Source organism: Myxine glutinosa, chromosome 3 (assembly GCF_964187855.1).
Source record: "Myxine glutinosa chromosome 3, kmMyxGlut1.1, whole genome shotgun sequence".
Lineage (NCBI taxonomy): Eukaryota > Metazoa > Chordata > Myxini > Myxiniformes > Myxinidae > Myxine > Myxine glutinosa.
In genome coordinates, this window is record NC_136263.1 from 159,996,533 (window position 1) to 160,010,026 (window position 13,494).

Genomic DNA, 13,494 nt, shown 5'->3' on the forward strand with positions numbered 1-13,494 from the left:
CAAAGTTGGTCCAACATTGTTTATTCGTTGCAATCGCGACGTCTATTTTCCAACGTTGGCCCAACATTGTTTATTTGTTGCAATTGCGACGTCTATTTTCCAAAGTTGGGCTAACATTGTTTATTTGTTGCAATCGCGACATCTATTTTCCAAAGTTGGCCTAACATTGTTTATTTGTTGCAATCGCGACGTCTATTTTCCAAAGTTGGTCCAACATTGTTTATTCGTTGCATTCGCGACGTCTATTTTCCAACGTTGGCCCAACATTGTTTATTTGTTGCAATTGCGACGTCTATTTTCCAACGTTGGCCTCACATTGTTTATTCGTTGCAATCGCGACGTCTATTTTCCAACGTTGGCCCAACATTGTTTATTTGTTGCAATCGCGACGTCTATTTTCCAAAGTTGGTCCAACATTGTTTATTCGTTGCAATCGCGACGTCTATTTTCCCACGTTGGCCTAACATTATTTATTAGTTGCAATCGCGACGTCTATTTTCCAACGTTGGCCTAACATTGTTTATTTGTTGCAATCGCAACATCTATTTTCCAACGTTGGCCTAACATTGTTTATTCGTTGCAATCGCGACGTCTATTTTCCAAAGTTGGCCCGACATTGTTTATTCATTGCAAACGCGACGTCTATTTTCCAAAGTTGGCCTAACATTGTTTATTCGTTTCAATCGCGACGTCTATTTTCCCACGTTGGCCTAACATTATTTATTAGTTGCAATCGCGACATCTATTTTCCAACGTTGGCCCAACATTGTTTATTTGTTGCAATCGCGACGTCTATTTTCCAAAGTTGGTCTAACATTGTTTATTCGTTGCAATCGCGACGTCTATTTTCCCATGTTGGCCTAACATTGTTTATTCGTTGCAATCGCGACGTCTATTTTCCAACATTGGCCGAACATTGTTTATTCGTTGCAATTGCGACGTCTATTTTCCAACGTTGGCCCAACATTGTTTATTCAATCGCGACGTCTATTTTCCAACGTTGGCCCAACATTGTTTATTAGTTGCAATCGCGACATCTATTTTCCAACGTTGGCCCAACATTGTTTATTTGTTGCAATCGCGACGTCTATTTTCCAAAGTTGGTCCAACATTGTTTATTCATTGCAATCGCGACGTCTATTTTCCCACGTTGGCCTAACATTATGTATTAGTTGCAATCGCGACGTCTATTTTTCAACATTGGCCGAACATTGTTTATTCGTTGAAATTGCGACATCTATTTTCCAACGTTGGCCCAACATTGTTTATTTGTTGCAATTGCGACGTCTATTTTCCAAAGTTGGCCTAACATTGTTTATTTGTTGCAATCGCGACATCTATTTTCCAAAGTTGGCCGAACATTGTTTATTTGTTGCAATCGCGACGTCTATTTTCCAACGTTGGCCTAACATTGTTTATTTGTTGCAATCGCAAACATCTATTTTCCAACGTTGGCCTAACATTGTTTATTCGTTGCAATCGCGACGTCTATTTTCCAAAGTTGGCCCGACATTGTTTATTCATTGCAAACGCGACGTCTATTTTCCAAAGTTGGCCTAACATTGTTTATTCGTTTCAATCGCGACGTCTATTTTCCCACGTTGGCCTAACATTATTTATTAGTTGCAATCGCGACATCTATTTTCCAACGTTGGCCCAACATTGTTTATTTGTTGCAATCGCGACGTCTATTTTCCAAAGTTGGTCCAACATTGTTTATTCGTTGCAATCGCGACGTCTATTTTCCCACGTTGGCCTAACATTATGTATTAGTTGCAATCGCGACGTCTATTTTTCAACATTGGCCGAACATTGTTTATTCGTTGAAATTGCGACATCTATTTTCCAACGTTGGCCCAACATTGTTTATTTGTTGCAAACGCGACGTCTATTTTCCAAAGTTGGTCCAACATTGTTTATTCGTTGCAATCGCGACGTCTATTTTCCAAAGTTGGTCCAACATTGTTTATTTGTTGCAAACGCGACGTCTATTTTCCAAAGTTGGTCCAACATTGTTTATTCGTTGCAATCGCGACGTCTATTTTCCCACGTTGGCCTAACATTATGTATTAGTTGCAATCGCGACGTCTATTTTTCAACATTGGCCGAACATTGTTTATTCGTTGCAATTGCGACATCTATTTTCCAACGTTGGCCCAACATTGTTTATTTGTTGCAAACGCGACGTCTATTTTCCAAAGTTGGTCCAACATTGTTTATTCGTTGCAATCGCGACGTCTATTTTCCAACGTTGGCCCAACATTGTTTATTTGTTGCAATTGCGACGTCTATTTTCCAAAGTTGGCCTAACATTGTTTATTTGTTGCAATCGCGACATCTATTTTCCAAAGTTGGCCTAACATTGTTTATTTGTTGCAATCGCGACGTCTATTTTCCAAAGTTGGTCCAACATTGTTTATTCGTTGCATTCGCGACGTCTATTTTCCAACGTTGGCCCAACATTGTTTATTTGTTGCAATTGCGACGTCTATTTTCCAACGTTGGCCTAACATTGTTTATTCGTTGCAATCGCGACGTCTATTTTCCAACGTTGGCCCAACATTGTTTATTTGTTGCAATCGCGACGTCTATTTTCCAAAGTTGGTCCAACATTGTTTATTCGTTGCAATCGCGACGTCTATTTTCCCACGTTGGCCTAACATTATTTATTAGTTGCAATCGCGACGTCTATTTTCCAACATTGGCCTAACATTGTTTATTCGTTGCAATTGCGACGTCTATTTTCCAACGTTGGCCCAACATTGTTTATTCGTTGCAATTGCGACGTCTATTTTCCAACGTTGGCCCAACATTGTTTATTTGTTGCAATCGCGACGTCTATTTTCCAACGTTGGCCTAACATTGTTTATTCGTTGCAATCGCGACGTCTATTTTCCCACGTTGGCCTAACATTGTTTATTCGTTGCAATCGCGACGTCTATTTTCCAACATTGGCCGAACATTGTTTATTCGTTGCAATTGCGACGTCTATTTTCCAACGTTGGCCCAACATTGTTTATTTGTTGCAAACGCGACGTCTATTTTCCAAAGTTGGTCCAACATTGTTTATTCGTTGCAATCGCGACGTCTATTTTCCAACGTTGGCCCAACATTGTTTATTTGTTGCAATTGCGACGTCTATTTTCCAAAGTTGGCCTAACATTGTTTATTTGTTGCAATCGCGACATCTATTTTCCAAAGTTGGCCTAACATTGTTTATTTGTTGCAATCGCGACGTCTATTTTCCAACGTTGGCCTAACATTGTTTATTTGTTGCAATCGCAACATCTATTTTCCAACGTTGGCCTAACATTGTTTATTCGTTGCAATCGCTACGTCTATTTTCCAAAGTTGGCCCGACATTGTTTATTCATTGCAAACGCGACGTCTATTTTCCAAAGTTGGCCTAACATTGTTTATTCGTTTCAATCGCGACGTCTATTTTCCCACGTTGGCCTAACATTATTTATTAGTTGCAATCGCGACATCTATTTTCCAACGTTGGCCCAACATTGTTTATTTGTTGCAATCGCGACGTCTATTTTCCAAAGTTGGTCTAACATTGTTTATTCGTTGCAATCGCGACGTCTATTTTCCCACGTTGGCCTAACATTGTTTATTCGTTGCAATCGCGACGTCTATTTTCCAACATTGGCCGAACATTGTTTATTCGTTGCAATTGCGACGTCTATTTTCCAACGTTGGCCCAACATTGTTTATTCAATCGCGACGTCTATTTTCCAACGTTGGCCCAACATTGTTTATTAGTTGCAATCGCGACATCTATTTTCCAACGTTGGCCCAACATTGTTTATTTGTTGCAATCGCGACGTCTATTTTCCAAAGTTGGTCCAACATTGTTTATTCGTTGCAATCGCGACGTCTATTTTCCCACGTTGGCCTAACATTATGTATTAGTTGCAATCGCGACGTCTATTTTTCAACATTGGCCGAACATTGTTTATTCGTTGAAATTGCGACATCTATTTTCCAACGTTGGCCCAACATTGTTTATTTGTTGCAAACGCGACGTCTATTTTCCAAAGTTGGTCCAACATTGTTTATTCGTTGCAATCGCGACGTCTATTTTCCAAAGTTGGTCCAACATTGTTTATTTGTTGCAAACGCGACGTCTATTTTCCAAAGTTGGTCCAACATTGTTTATTCGTTGCAATCGCGACGTCTATTTTCCCATGTTGGCCTAACATTATGTATTAGTTGCAATCGCGACGTCTATTTTTCAACATTGGCCGAACATTGTTTATTCGTTGCAATTGCGACATCTATTTTCCAACGTTGGCCCAACATTGTTTATTTGTTGCAAACGCGACGTCTATTTTCCAAAGTTGGTCCAACATTGTTTATTCGTTGCAATCGCGACGTCTATTTTCCAACGTTGGCCCAACATTGTTTATTTGTTGCAATTGCGACGTCTATTTTCCAAAGTTGGCCTAACATTGTTTATTTGTTGCAATCGCGACATCTATTTTCCAAAGTTGGCCTAACATTGTTTATTTGTTGCAATCGCGACGTCTATTTTCCAAAGTTGGTCCAACATTGTTTATTCGTTGCATTCGCGACGTCTATTTTCCAACGTTGGCCCAACATTGTTTATTTGTTGCAATTGCGACGTCTATTTTCCAACGTTGGCCTAACATTGTTTATTCGTTGCAATCGCGACGTCTATTTTCCAACGTTGGCCCAACATTGTTTATTTGTTGCAATCGCGACGTCTATTTTCCAAAGTTGGTCCAACATTGTTTATTCGTTGCAATCGCGACGTCTATTTTCCCACGTTGGCCTAACATTATTTATTAGTTGCAATCGCGACGTCTATTTTCCAACATTGGCCTAACATTGTTTATTCGTTGCAATTGCGACGTCTATTTTCCAACGTTGGCCCAACATTGTTTATTTGTTGCAATCGCGACGTCTATTTTCCAACGTTGGCCTAACATTGTTTATTCGTTGCAATCGCGACGTCTATTTTCCCACGTTGGCCTAACATTGTTTATTCGTTGCAATCGCGACGTCTATTTTCCAACATTGGCCGAACATTGTTTATTCATTGCAATTGCGACGTCTATTTTCCAACGTTGGCCCAACATTGTTTATTTGTTGCAAACGCGACGTCTATTTTCCAAAGTTGGTCCAACATTGTTTATTCGTTGCAATCGCGACGTCTATTTTCCCACGTTGGCCTAACATTATGTATTAGTTGCAATCGCGACGTCTATTTTTCAACATTGGCCGAACATTGTTTATTCGTTGCAATTGCGACATCTATTTTCCAACGTTGGCCCAACATTGTTTATTTGTTGCAAACGCGACGTCTATTTTCCAAAGTTGGTCCAACATTGTTTATTCGTTGCAATCGCGACGTCTATTTTCCAACGTTGGCCCAACATTGTTTATTTGTTGCAATTGCGACGTCTATTTTCCAAAGTTGGCCTAACATTGTTTATTTGTTGCAATCGCGACATCTATTTTCCAAAGTTGGCCTAACATTGTTTATTTGTTGCAATCGCGACGTCTATTTTCCAACGTTGGCCTAACATTGTTTATTTGTTGCAATCGCAAACATCTATTTTCCAACGTTGGCCTAACATTGTTTATTCGTTGCAATCGCGACGTCTATTTTCCAAAGTTGGCCCGACATTGTTTATTCATTGCAAACGCGACGTCTATTTTCCAAAGTTGGCCTAACATTGTTTATTCGTTTCAATCGCGACGTCTATTTTCCCACGTTGGCCTAACATTATTTATTAGTTGCAATCGCGACATCTATTTTCCAACGTTGGCCCAACATTGTTTATTTGTTGCAATCGCGACGTCTATTTTCCAAAGTTGGTCCAACATTGTTTATTCGTTGCAATCGCGACGTCTATTTTCCCACGTTGGCCTAACATTATGTATTAGTTGCAATCGCGACGTCTATTTTTCAACATTGGCCGAACATTGTTTATTCGTTGAAATTGCGACATCTATTTTCCAACGTTGGCCCAACATTGTTTATTTGTTGCAAACGCGACGTCTATTTTCCAAAGTTGGTCCAACATTGTTTATTCGTTGCAATCGCGACGTCTATTTTCCAAAGTTGGTCCAACATTGTTTATTTGTTGCAAACGCGACGTCTATTTTCCAAAGTTGGTCCAACATTGTTTATTCGTTGCAATCGCGACGTCTATTTTCCCACGTTGGCCTAACATTATGTATTAGTTGCAATCGCGACGTCTATTTTTCAACATTGGCCGAACATTGTTTATTCGTTGCAATTGCGACATCTATTTTCCAACGTTGGCCCAACATTGTTTATTTGTTGCAAACGCGACGTCTATTTTCCAAAGTTGGTCCAACATTGTTTATTCGTTGCAATCGCGACGTCTATTTTCCAACGTTGGCCCAACATTGTTTATTAGTTGCAATTGCGACGTCTATTTTCCAAAGTTGGCCTAACATTGTTTATTTGTTGCAATCGCGACATCTATTTTCCAAAGTTGGCCTAACATTGTTTATTTGTTGCAATCGCGACGTCTATTTTCCAAAGTTGGTCCAACATTGTTTATTCGTTGCATTCGCGACGTCTATTTTCCAACGTTGGCCCAACATTGTTTATTTGTTGCAATTGCGACGTCTATTTTCCAACGTTGGCCTAACATTGTTTATTCGTTGCAATCGCGACGTCTATTTTCCAACGTTGGCCCAACATTGTTTATTTGTTGCAATCGCGACGTCTATTTTCCAAAGTTGGTCCAACATTGTTTATTCGTTGCAATCGCGACGTCTATTTTCCCACGTTGGCCTAACATTATTTATTAGTTGCAATCGCGACGTCTATTTTCCAACATTGGCCTAACATTGTTTATTCGTTGCAATTGCGACGTCTATTTTCCAACGTTGGCCCAACATTGTTTATTTGTTGCAATCGCGACGTCTATTTTCCAACGTTGGCCTAACATTGTTTATTCGTTGCAATCGCGACGTCTATTTTCCCACGTTGGCCTGACATTGTTTATTCGTTGCAATCGCGACGTCTATTTTCCAACATTGGCCGAACATTGTTTATTCGTTGCAATTGCGATGTCTATTTTCCAACGTTGGCCCAACATTGTTTATTTGTTGCAAACGCGACGTCTATTTTCCAAAGTTGGTCCAACATTGTTTATTCGTTGCAATCGCGACGTCTATTTTCCAACGTTGGCCCAACATTGTTTATTTGTTGCAATTGCGACGTCTATTTTCCAAAGTTGGCCTAACATTGTTTATTTGTTGCAATCGCGACATCTATTTTCCAAAGTTGGCCTAACATTGTTTATTTGTTGCAATCGCGACGTCTATTTTCCAACGTTGGCCTAACATTGTTTATTTGTTGCAATCGCAACATATATTTTCCAACGTTGGCCTAACATTGTTTATTCGTTGCAATCGCGACGTCTATTTTCCAAAGTTGGCCCGACATTGTTTATTCATTGCAAACGCGACGTCTATTTTCCAAAGTTGGCCTAACATTGTTTATTCGTTTCAATCGCGACGTCTATTTTCCCACGTTGGCCTAACATTATTTATTAGTTGCAATCGCGACATCTATTTTCCAACGTTGGCCCAACATTGTTTATTTGTTGCAATCGCGACGTCTATTTTCCAAAGTTGGTCTAACATTGTTTATTCGTTGCAATCGCGACGTCTATTTTCCAACATTGGCCGAACATTGTTTATTCGTTGCAATTGCGACGTCTATTTTCCAACGTTGGCCCAACATTGTTTATTCAATCGCGACGTCTATTTTCCAACGTTGGCCCAACATTGTTTATTAGTTGCAATCGCGACATCTATTTTCCAACGTTGGCCCAACATTGTTTATTTGTTGCAATCGCGACGTCTATTTTCCAAAGTTGGTCCAACATTGTTTATTCATTGCAATCGCGACGTCTATTTTCCCACGTTGGCCTAACATTATGTATTAGTTGCAATCGCGACGTCTATTTTTCAACATTGGCCGAACATTGTTTATTCGTTGAAATTGCGACATCTATTTTCCAACGTTGGCCCAACATTGTTTATTTGTTGCAAACGCGACGTCTATTTTCCAAAGTTGGTCCAACATTGTTTATTCGTTGCAATCGCGACGTCTATTTTCCAAAGTTGGTCCAACATTGTTTATTTGTTGCAATTGCGACGTCTATTTTCCAACGTTGGCCTAACATTGTTTATTCGTTGCAATCGCGACGTCTATTTTCCAACGTTGGCCCAACATTGTTTATTTGTTGCAATCGCGACGTCTATTTTCCAAAGTTGGTCCAACATTGTTTATTCGTTGCAATCGCGACGTCTATTTTCCCACGTTGGCCTAACATTATTTATTAGTTGCAATCGCGACGTCTATTTTCCAACATTGGCCTAACATTGTTTATTCGTTGCAATTGCGACGTCTATTTTCCAACGTTGGCCCAACATTGTTTATTTGTTGCAATCGCGACGTCTATTTTCCAACGTTGGCCTAACATTGTTTATTCGTTGCAATCGCGACGTCTATTTTCCCACGTTGGCCTAACATTGTTTATTCGTTGCAATCGCGACGTCTATTTTCCAACATTGGCCGAACATTGTTTATTCGTTGCAATTGCGACGTCTATTTTCCAACGTTGGCCCAACATTGTTTATTTGTTGCAAACGCGACGTCTATTTTCCAAAGTTGGTCCAACATTGTTTATTCGTTGCAATCGCGACGTCTATTTTCCAACGTTGGCCCAACATTGTTTATTTGTTGCAATTGCGACGTCTATTTTCCAAAGTTGGCCTAACATTGTTTATTTGTTGCAATCGCGACATCTATTTTCCAAAGTTGGCCTAACATTGTTTATTTGTTGCAATCGCGACGTCTATTTTCCAACGTTGGCCTAACATTGTTTATTTGTTGCAATCGCAACATCTATTTTCCAACGTTGGCCTAACATTGTTTATTCGTTGCAATCGCTACGTCTATTTTCCAAAGTTGGCCCGACATTGTTTATTCATTGCAAACGCGACGTCTATTTTCCAAAGTTGGCCTAACATTGTTTATTCGTTTCAATCGCGACGTCTATTTTCCCACGTTGGCCTAACATTATTTATTAGTTGCAATCGCGACATCTATTTTCCAACGTTGGCCCAACATTGTTTATTTGTTGCAATCGCGACATCTATTTTCCAAAGTTGGTCTAACATTGTTTATTCGTTGCAATCGCGACGTCTATTTTCCCACGTTGGCCTAACATTGTTTATTCGTTGCAATCGCGACGTCTATTTTCCAACATTGGCCGAACATTGTTTATTCGTTGCAATTGCGACGTCTATTTTCCAACGTTGGCCCAACATTGTTTATTCAATCGCGACGTCTATTTTCCAACGTTGGCCCAACATTGTTTATTAGTTGCAATCGCGACATCTATTTTCCAACGTTGGCCCAACATTGTTTATTTGTTGCAATCGCGACGTCTATTTTCCAAAGTTGGTCCAACATTGTTTATTCGTTGCAATCGCGACGTCTATTTTCCCACGTTGGCCTAACATTATGTATTAGTTGCAATCGCGACGTCTATTTTTCAACATTGGCCGAACATTGTTTATTCGTTGAAATTGCGACATCTATTTTCCAACGTTGGCCCAACATTGTTTATTTGTTGCAAACGCGACGTCTATTTTCCAAAGTTGGTCCAACATTGTTTATTCGTTGCAATCGCGACGTCTATTTTCCAAAGTTGGTCCAACATTGTTTATTTGTTGCAAACGCGACGTCTATTTTCCAAAGTTGGTCCAACATTGTTTATTCGTTGCAATCGCGACGTCTATTTTCCCACGTTGGCCTAACATTATGTATTAGTTGCAATCGCGACGTCTATTTTTCAACATTGGCCGAACATTGTTTATTCGTTGCAATTGCGACATCTATTTTCCAACATTGGCCCAACATTGTTTATTTGTTGCAAACGCGACGTCTATTTTCCAAAGTTGGTCCAACATTGTTTATTCGTTGCAATCGCGACGTCTATTTTCCAACGTTGGCCCAACATTGTTTATTTGTTGCAATTGCGACGTCTATTTTCCAAAGTTGGCCTAACATTGTTTATTTGTTGCAATCGCGACATCTATTTTCCAAAGTTGGCCTAACATTGTTTATTTGTTGCAATCGCGACGTCTATTTTCCAAAGTTGGTCCAACATTGTTTATTCGTTGCATTCGCGACGTCTATTTTCCAACGTTGGCCCAACATTGTTTATTTGTTGCAATTGCGACGTCTATTTTCCAACGTTGGCCTCACATTGTTTATTCGTTGCAATCGCGACGTCTATTTTCCAACGTTGGCCCAACATTGTTTATTTGTTGCAATCGCGACGTCTATTTTCCAAAGTTGGTCCAACATTGTTTATTCGTTGCAATCGCGACGTCTATTTTCCCACGTTGGCCTAACATTATTTATTAGTTGCAATCGCGACGTCTATTTTCCAACATTGGCCTAACATTGTTTATTCGTTGCAATTGCGACGTCTATTTTCCAACGTTGGCCCAAAATTGTTTATTTGTTGCAATCGCGACGTCTATTTTCCAACGTTGGCCTAACATTGTTTATTCGTTGCAATCGCGACGTCTATTTTCCCACGTTGGCCTAACATTGTTTATTCGTTGCAATCGCGACGTCTATTTTCCAACATTGGCCGAACATTGTTTATTCGTTGCAATTGCGACGTCTATTTTCCAACGTTGGCCCAACATTGTTTATTTGTTGCAAACGCGACGTCTATTTTCCAAAGTTGGTCCAACATTGTTTATTCGTTGCAATCGCGACGTCTATTTTCCAACGTTGGCCCAACATTGTTTATTTGTTGCAATTGCGACGTCTAATTTCCAAAGTTGGCCTAACATTGTTTATTTGTTGCAATCGCGACATCTATTTTCCAAAGTTGGCCTAACATTGTTTATTTGTTGCAATCACGACGTCTATTTTCCAACGTTGGCCTAACATTGTTTATTTGTTGCAATCGCAACATCTATTTTCCAACGTTGGCCTAACATTGTTTATTCGTTGCAATCGCGACGTCTATTTTCCAAAGTTGGCCCGACATTGTTTATTCATTGCAAACGCGACGTCTATTTTCCAAAGTTGGCCTAACATTGTTTATTCGTTTCAATCGCGACGTCTATTTTCCCACGTTGGCCTAACATTATTTATTAGTTGCAATCGCGACATCTATTTTCCAACGTTGGCCCAACATTGTTTATTTGTTGCAATCGCGACGTCTATTTTCCAAAGTTGGTCTAACATTGTTTATTCGTTGCAATCGCGACGTCTATTTTCCAACATTGGCCGAACATTGTTTATTCGTTGCAATTGCGACGTCTATTTTCCAACGTTGGCCCAACATTGTTTATTCAATCGCGGCGTCTATTTTCCAACGTTGGCCCAACATTGTTTATTAGTTGCAATCGCGACGTCTATTTTCCAACATTGGCCTAACATTGTTTATTCGTTGCAATCGCGACGTCTATTTTCCAACGTTGGCCCAACATTGTTTATTTGTTGCAATCGCGACGTCTATTTTCTAAAGTTGGTCCAACATTGTTTATTCGTTGCAATCGCGACGTCTATTTTCCCACGTTGGCCTAACATTATTTATTAGTTGCAATCGCGACGTCTATTTTCCAACATTGCCCTAACATTGTTTATTCGTTGCAATTGCGACGTCTATTTTCCAACATTGGCCCAACATTGTTTATTTGTTGCAATCGCGACGTCTATTTTCCAACGTTGGCCTAACATTGTTTATTCGTTGCAATCGCGACGTCTATTTTCCCACGTTGGCCTAACATTGTTTATTCGTTGCAATCGCGACGTCTATTTTCCAACATTGGCCGAACATTGTTTATTCGTTGCAATTGCGACGTCTATTTTCCAACGTTGGCCCAACATTGTTTATTTGTTGCAAACGCGACGTCTATTTTCCAAAGTTGGTCCAACATTGTTTATTCGTTGCAATCGCGACGTCTATTTTCCTACGTTGGCCCAACATTGTTTATTTGTTGCAATTGCGACGTCTATTTTCCAAAGTTGGCCTAACATTGTTTATTTGTTGCAATCGCGACATCTATTTTCCAAAGTTGGCCTAACATTGTTTATTTGTTGCAATCGCGACGTCTATTTTCCAACGTTGGCCTAACATTGTTTATTTGTTGCAATCGCAACATCTATTTTCCAACGTTGGCCTAACATTGTTTATTCGTTGCAATCGCGACATCTATTTTCCAAAGTTGGCCCGACATTGTTTATTCATTGCAAACGCGACGTCTATTTTCCAAAGTTGGCCTAACATTGTTTATTCGTTTCAATCGCGACGTCTATTTTCCCACGTTGGCCTAACATTATTTATTAGTTGCAATCGCGACATCTATTTTCCAACGTTGGCCCAACATTGTTTATTTGTTGCAATCGCGACGTCTATTTTCCAAAGTTGGTCTAACATTGTTTATTCGTTGCAATCGCGACGTCTATTTTCCCACGTTGGCCTAACATTATGTATTAGTTGCAATCGCGACGTCTATTTTTCAACATTGGCCGAACATTGTTTATTCGTTGCAATTGCGACATCTATTTTCCAACGTTGGCCCAACATTGTTTATTTGTTGCAAACGCGACGTCTATTTTCCAAAGTTGGTCCAACATTGTTTATTCGTTGCAATCGCGACGTCTATTTTCCAACGTTGGCCCAACATTGTTTATTTGTTGCAATTGCGACGTCTATTTTCCAAAGTTGGCCTAACATTGTTTATTTGTTGCAATCGCGACATCTATTTTCCAAAGTTGGCCTAACATTGTTTATTTGTTGCAATCGCGACGTCTATTTTCCAACGTTGGCCTAACATTGTTTATTTGTTGCAATCGCAAACATCTATTTTCCAACGTTGGCCTAACATTGTTTATTCGTTGCAATCGCGACGTCTATTTTCCAAAGTTGGCCCGACATTGTTTATTCATTGCAAACGCGACGTCTATTTTCCAAAGTTGGCCTAACATTGTTTATTCGTTTCAATCGCGACGTCTATTTTCCCACGTTGGCCTAACATTATTTATTAGTTGCAATCGCGACATCTATTTTCCAACGTTGGCCCAACATTGTTTATTTGTTGCAATCGCGACGTCTATTTTCCAAAGTTGGTCCAACATTGTTTATTCGTTGCAATCGCGACGTCTATTTTCCCACGTTGGCCTAACATTATGTATTAGTTGCAATCGCGACGTCTATTTTTCAACATTGGCCGAACATTGTTTATTCGTTGAAATTGCGACATCTATTTTCCAACGTTGGCCCAACATTGTTTATTTGTTGCAAACGCGACGTCTATTTTCCAAAGTTGGTCCAACATTGTTTATTCGTTGCAATCGCGACGTCTATTTTCCAAAGTTGGTCCAACATTGTTTATTTGTTGCAAACGCGACGTCTATTTTCCAAAGTTGGTCCAACA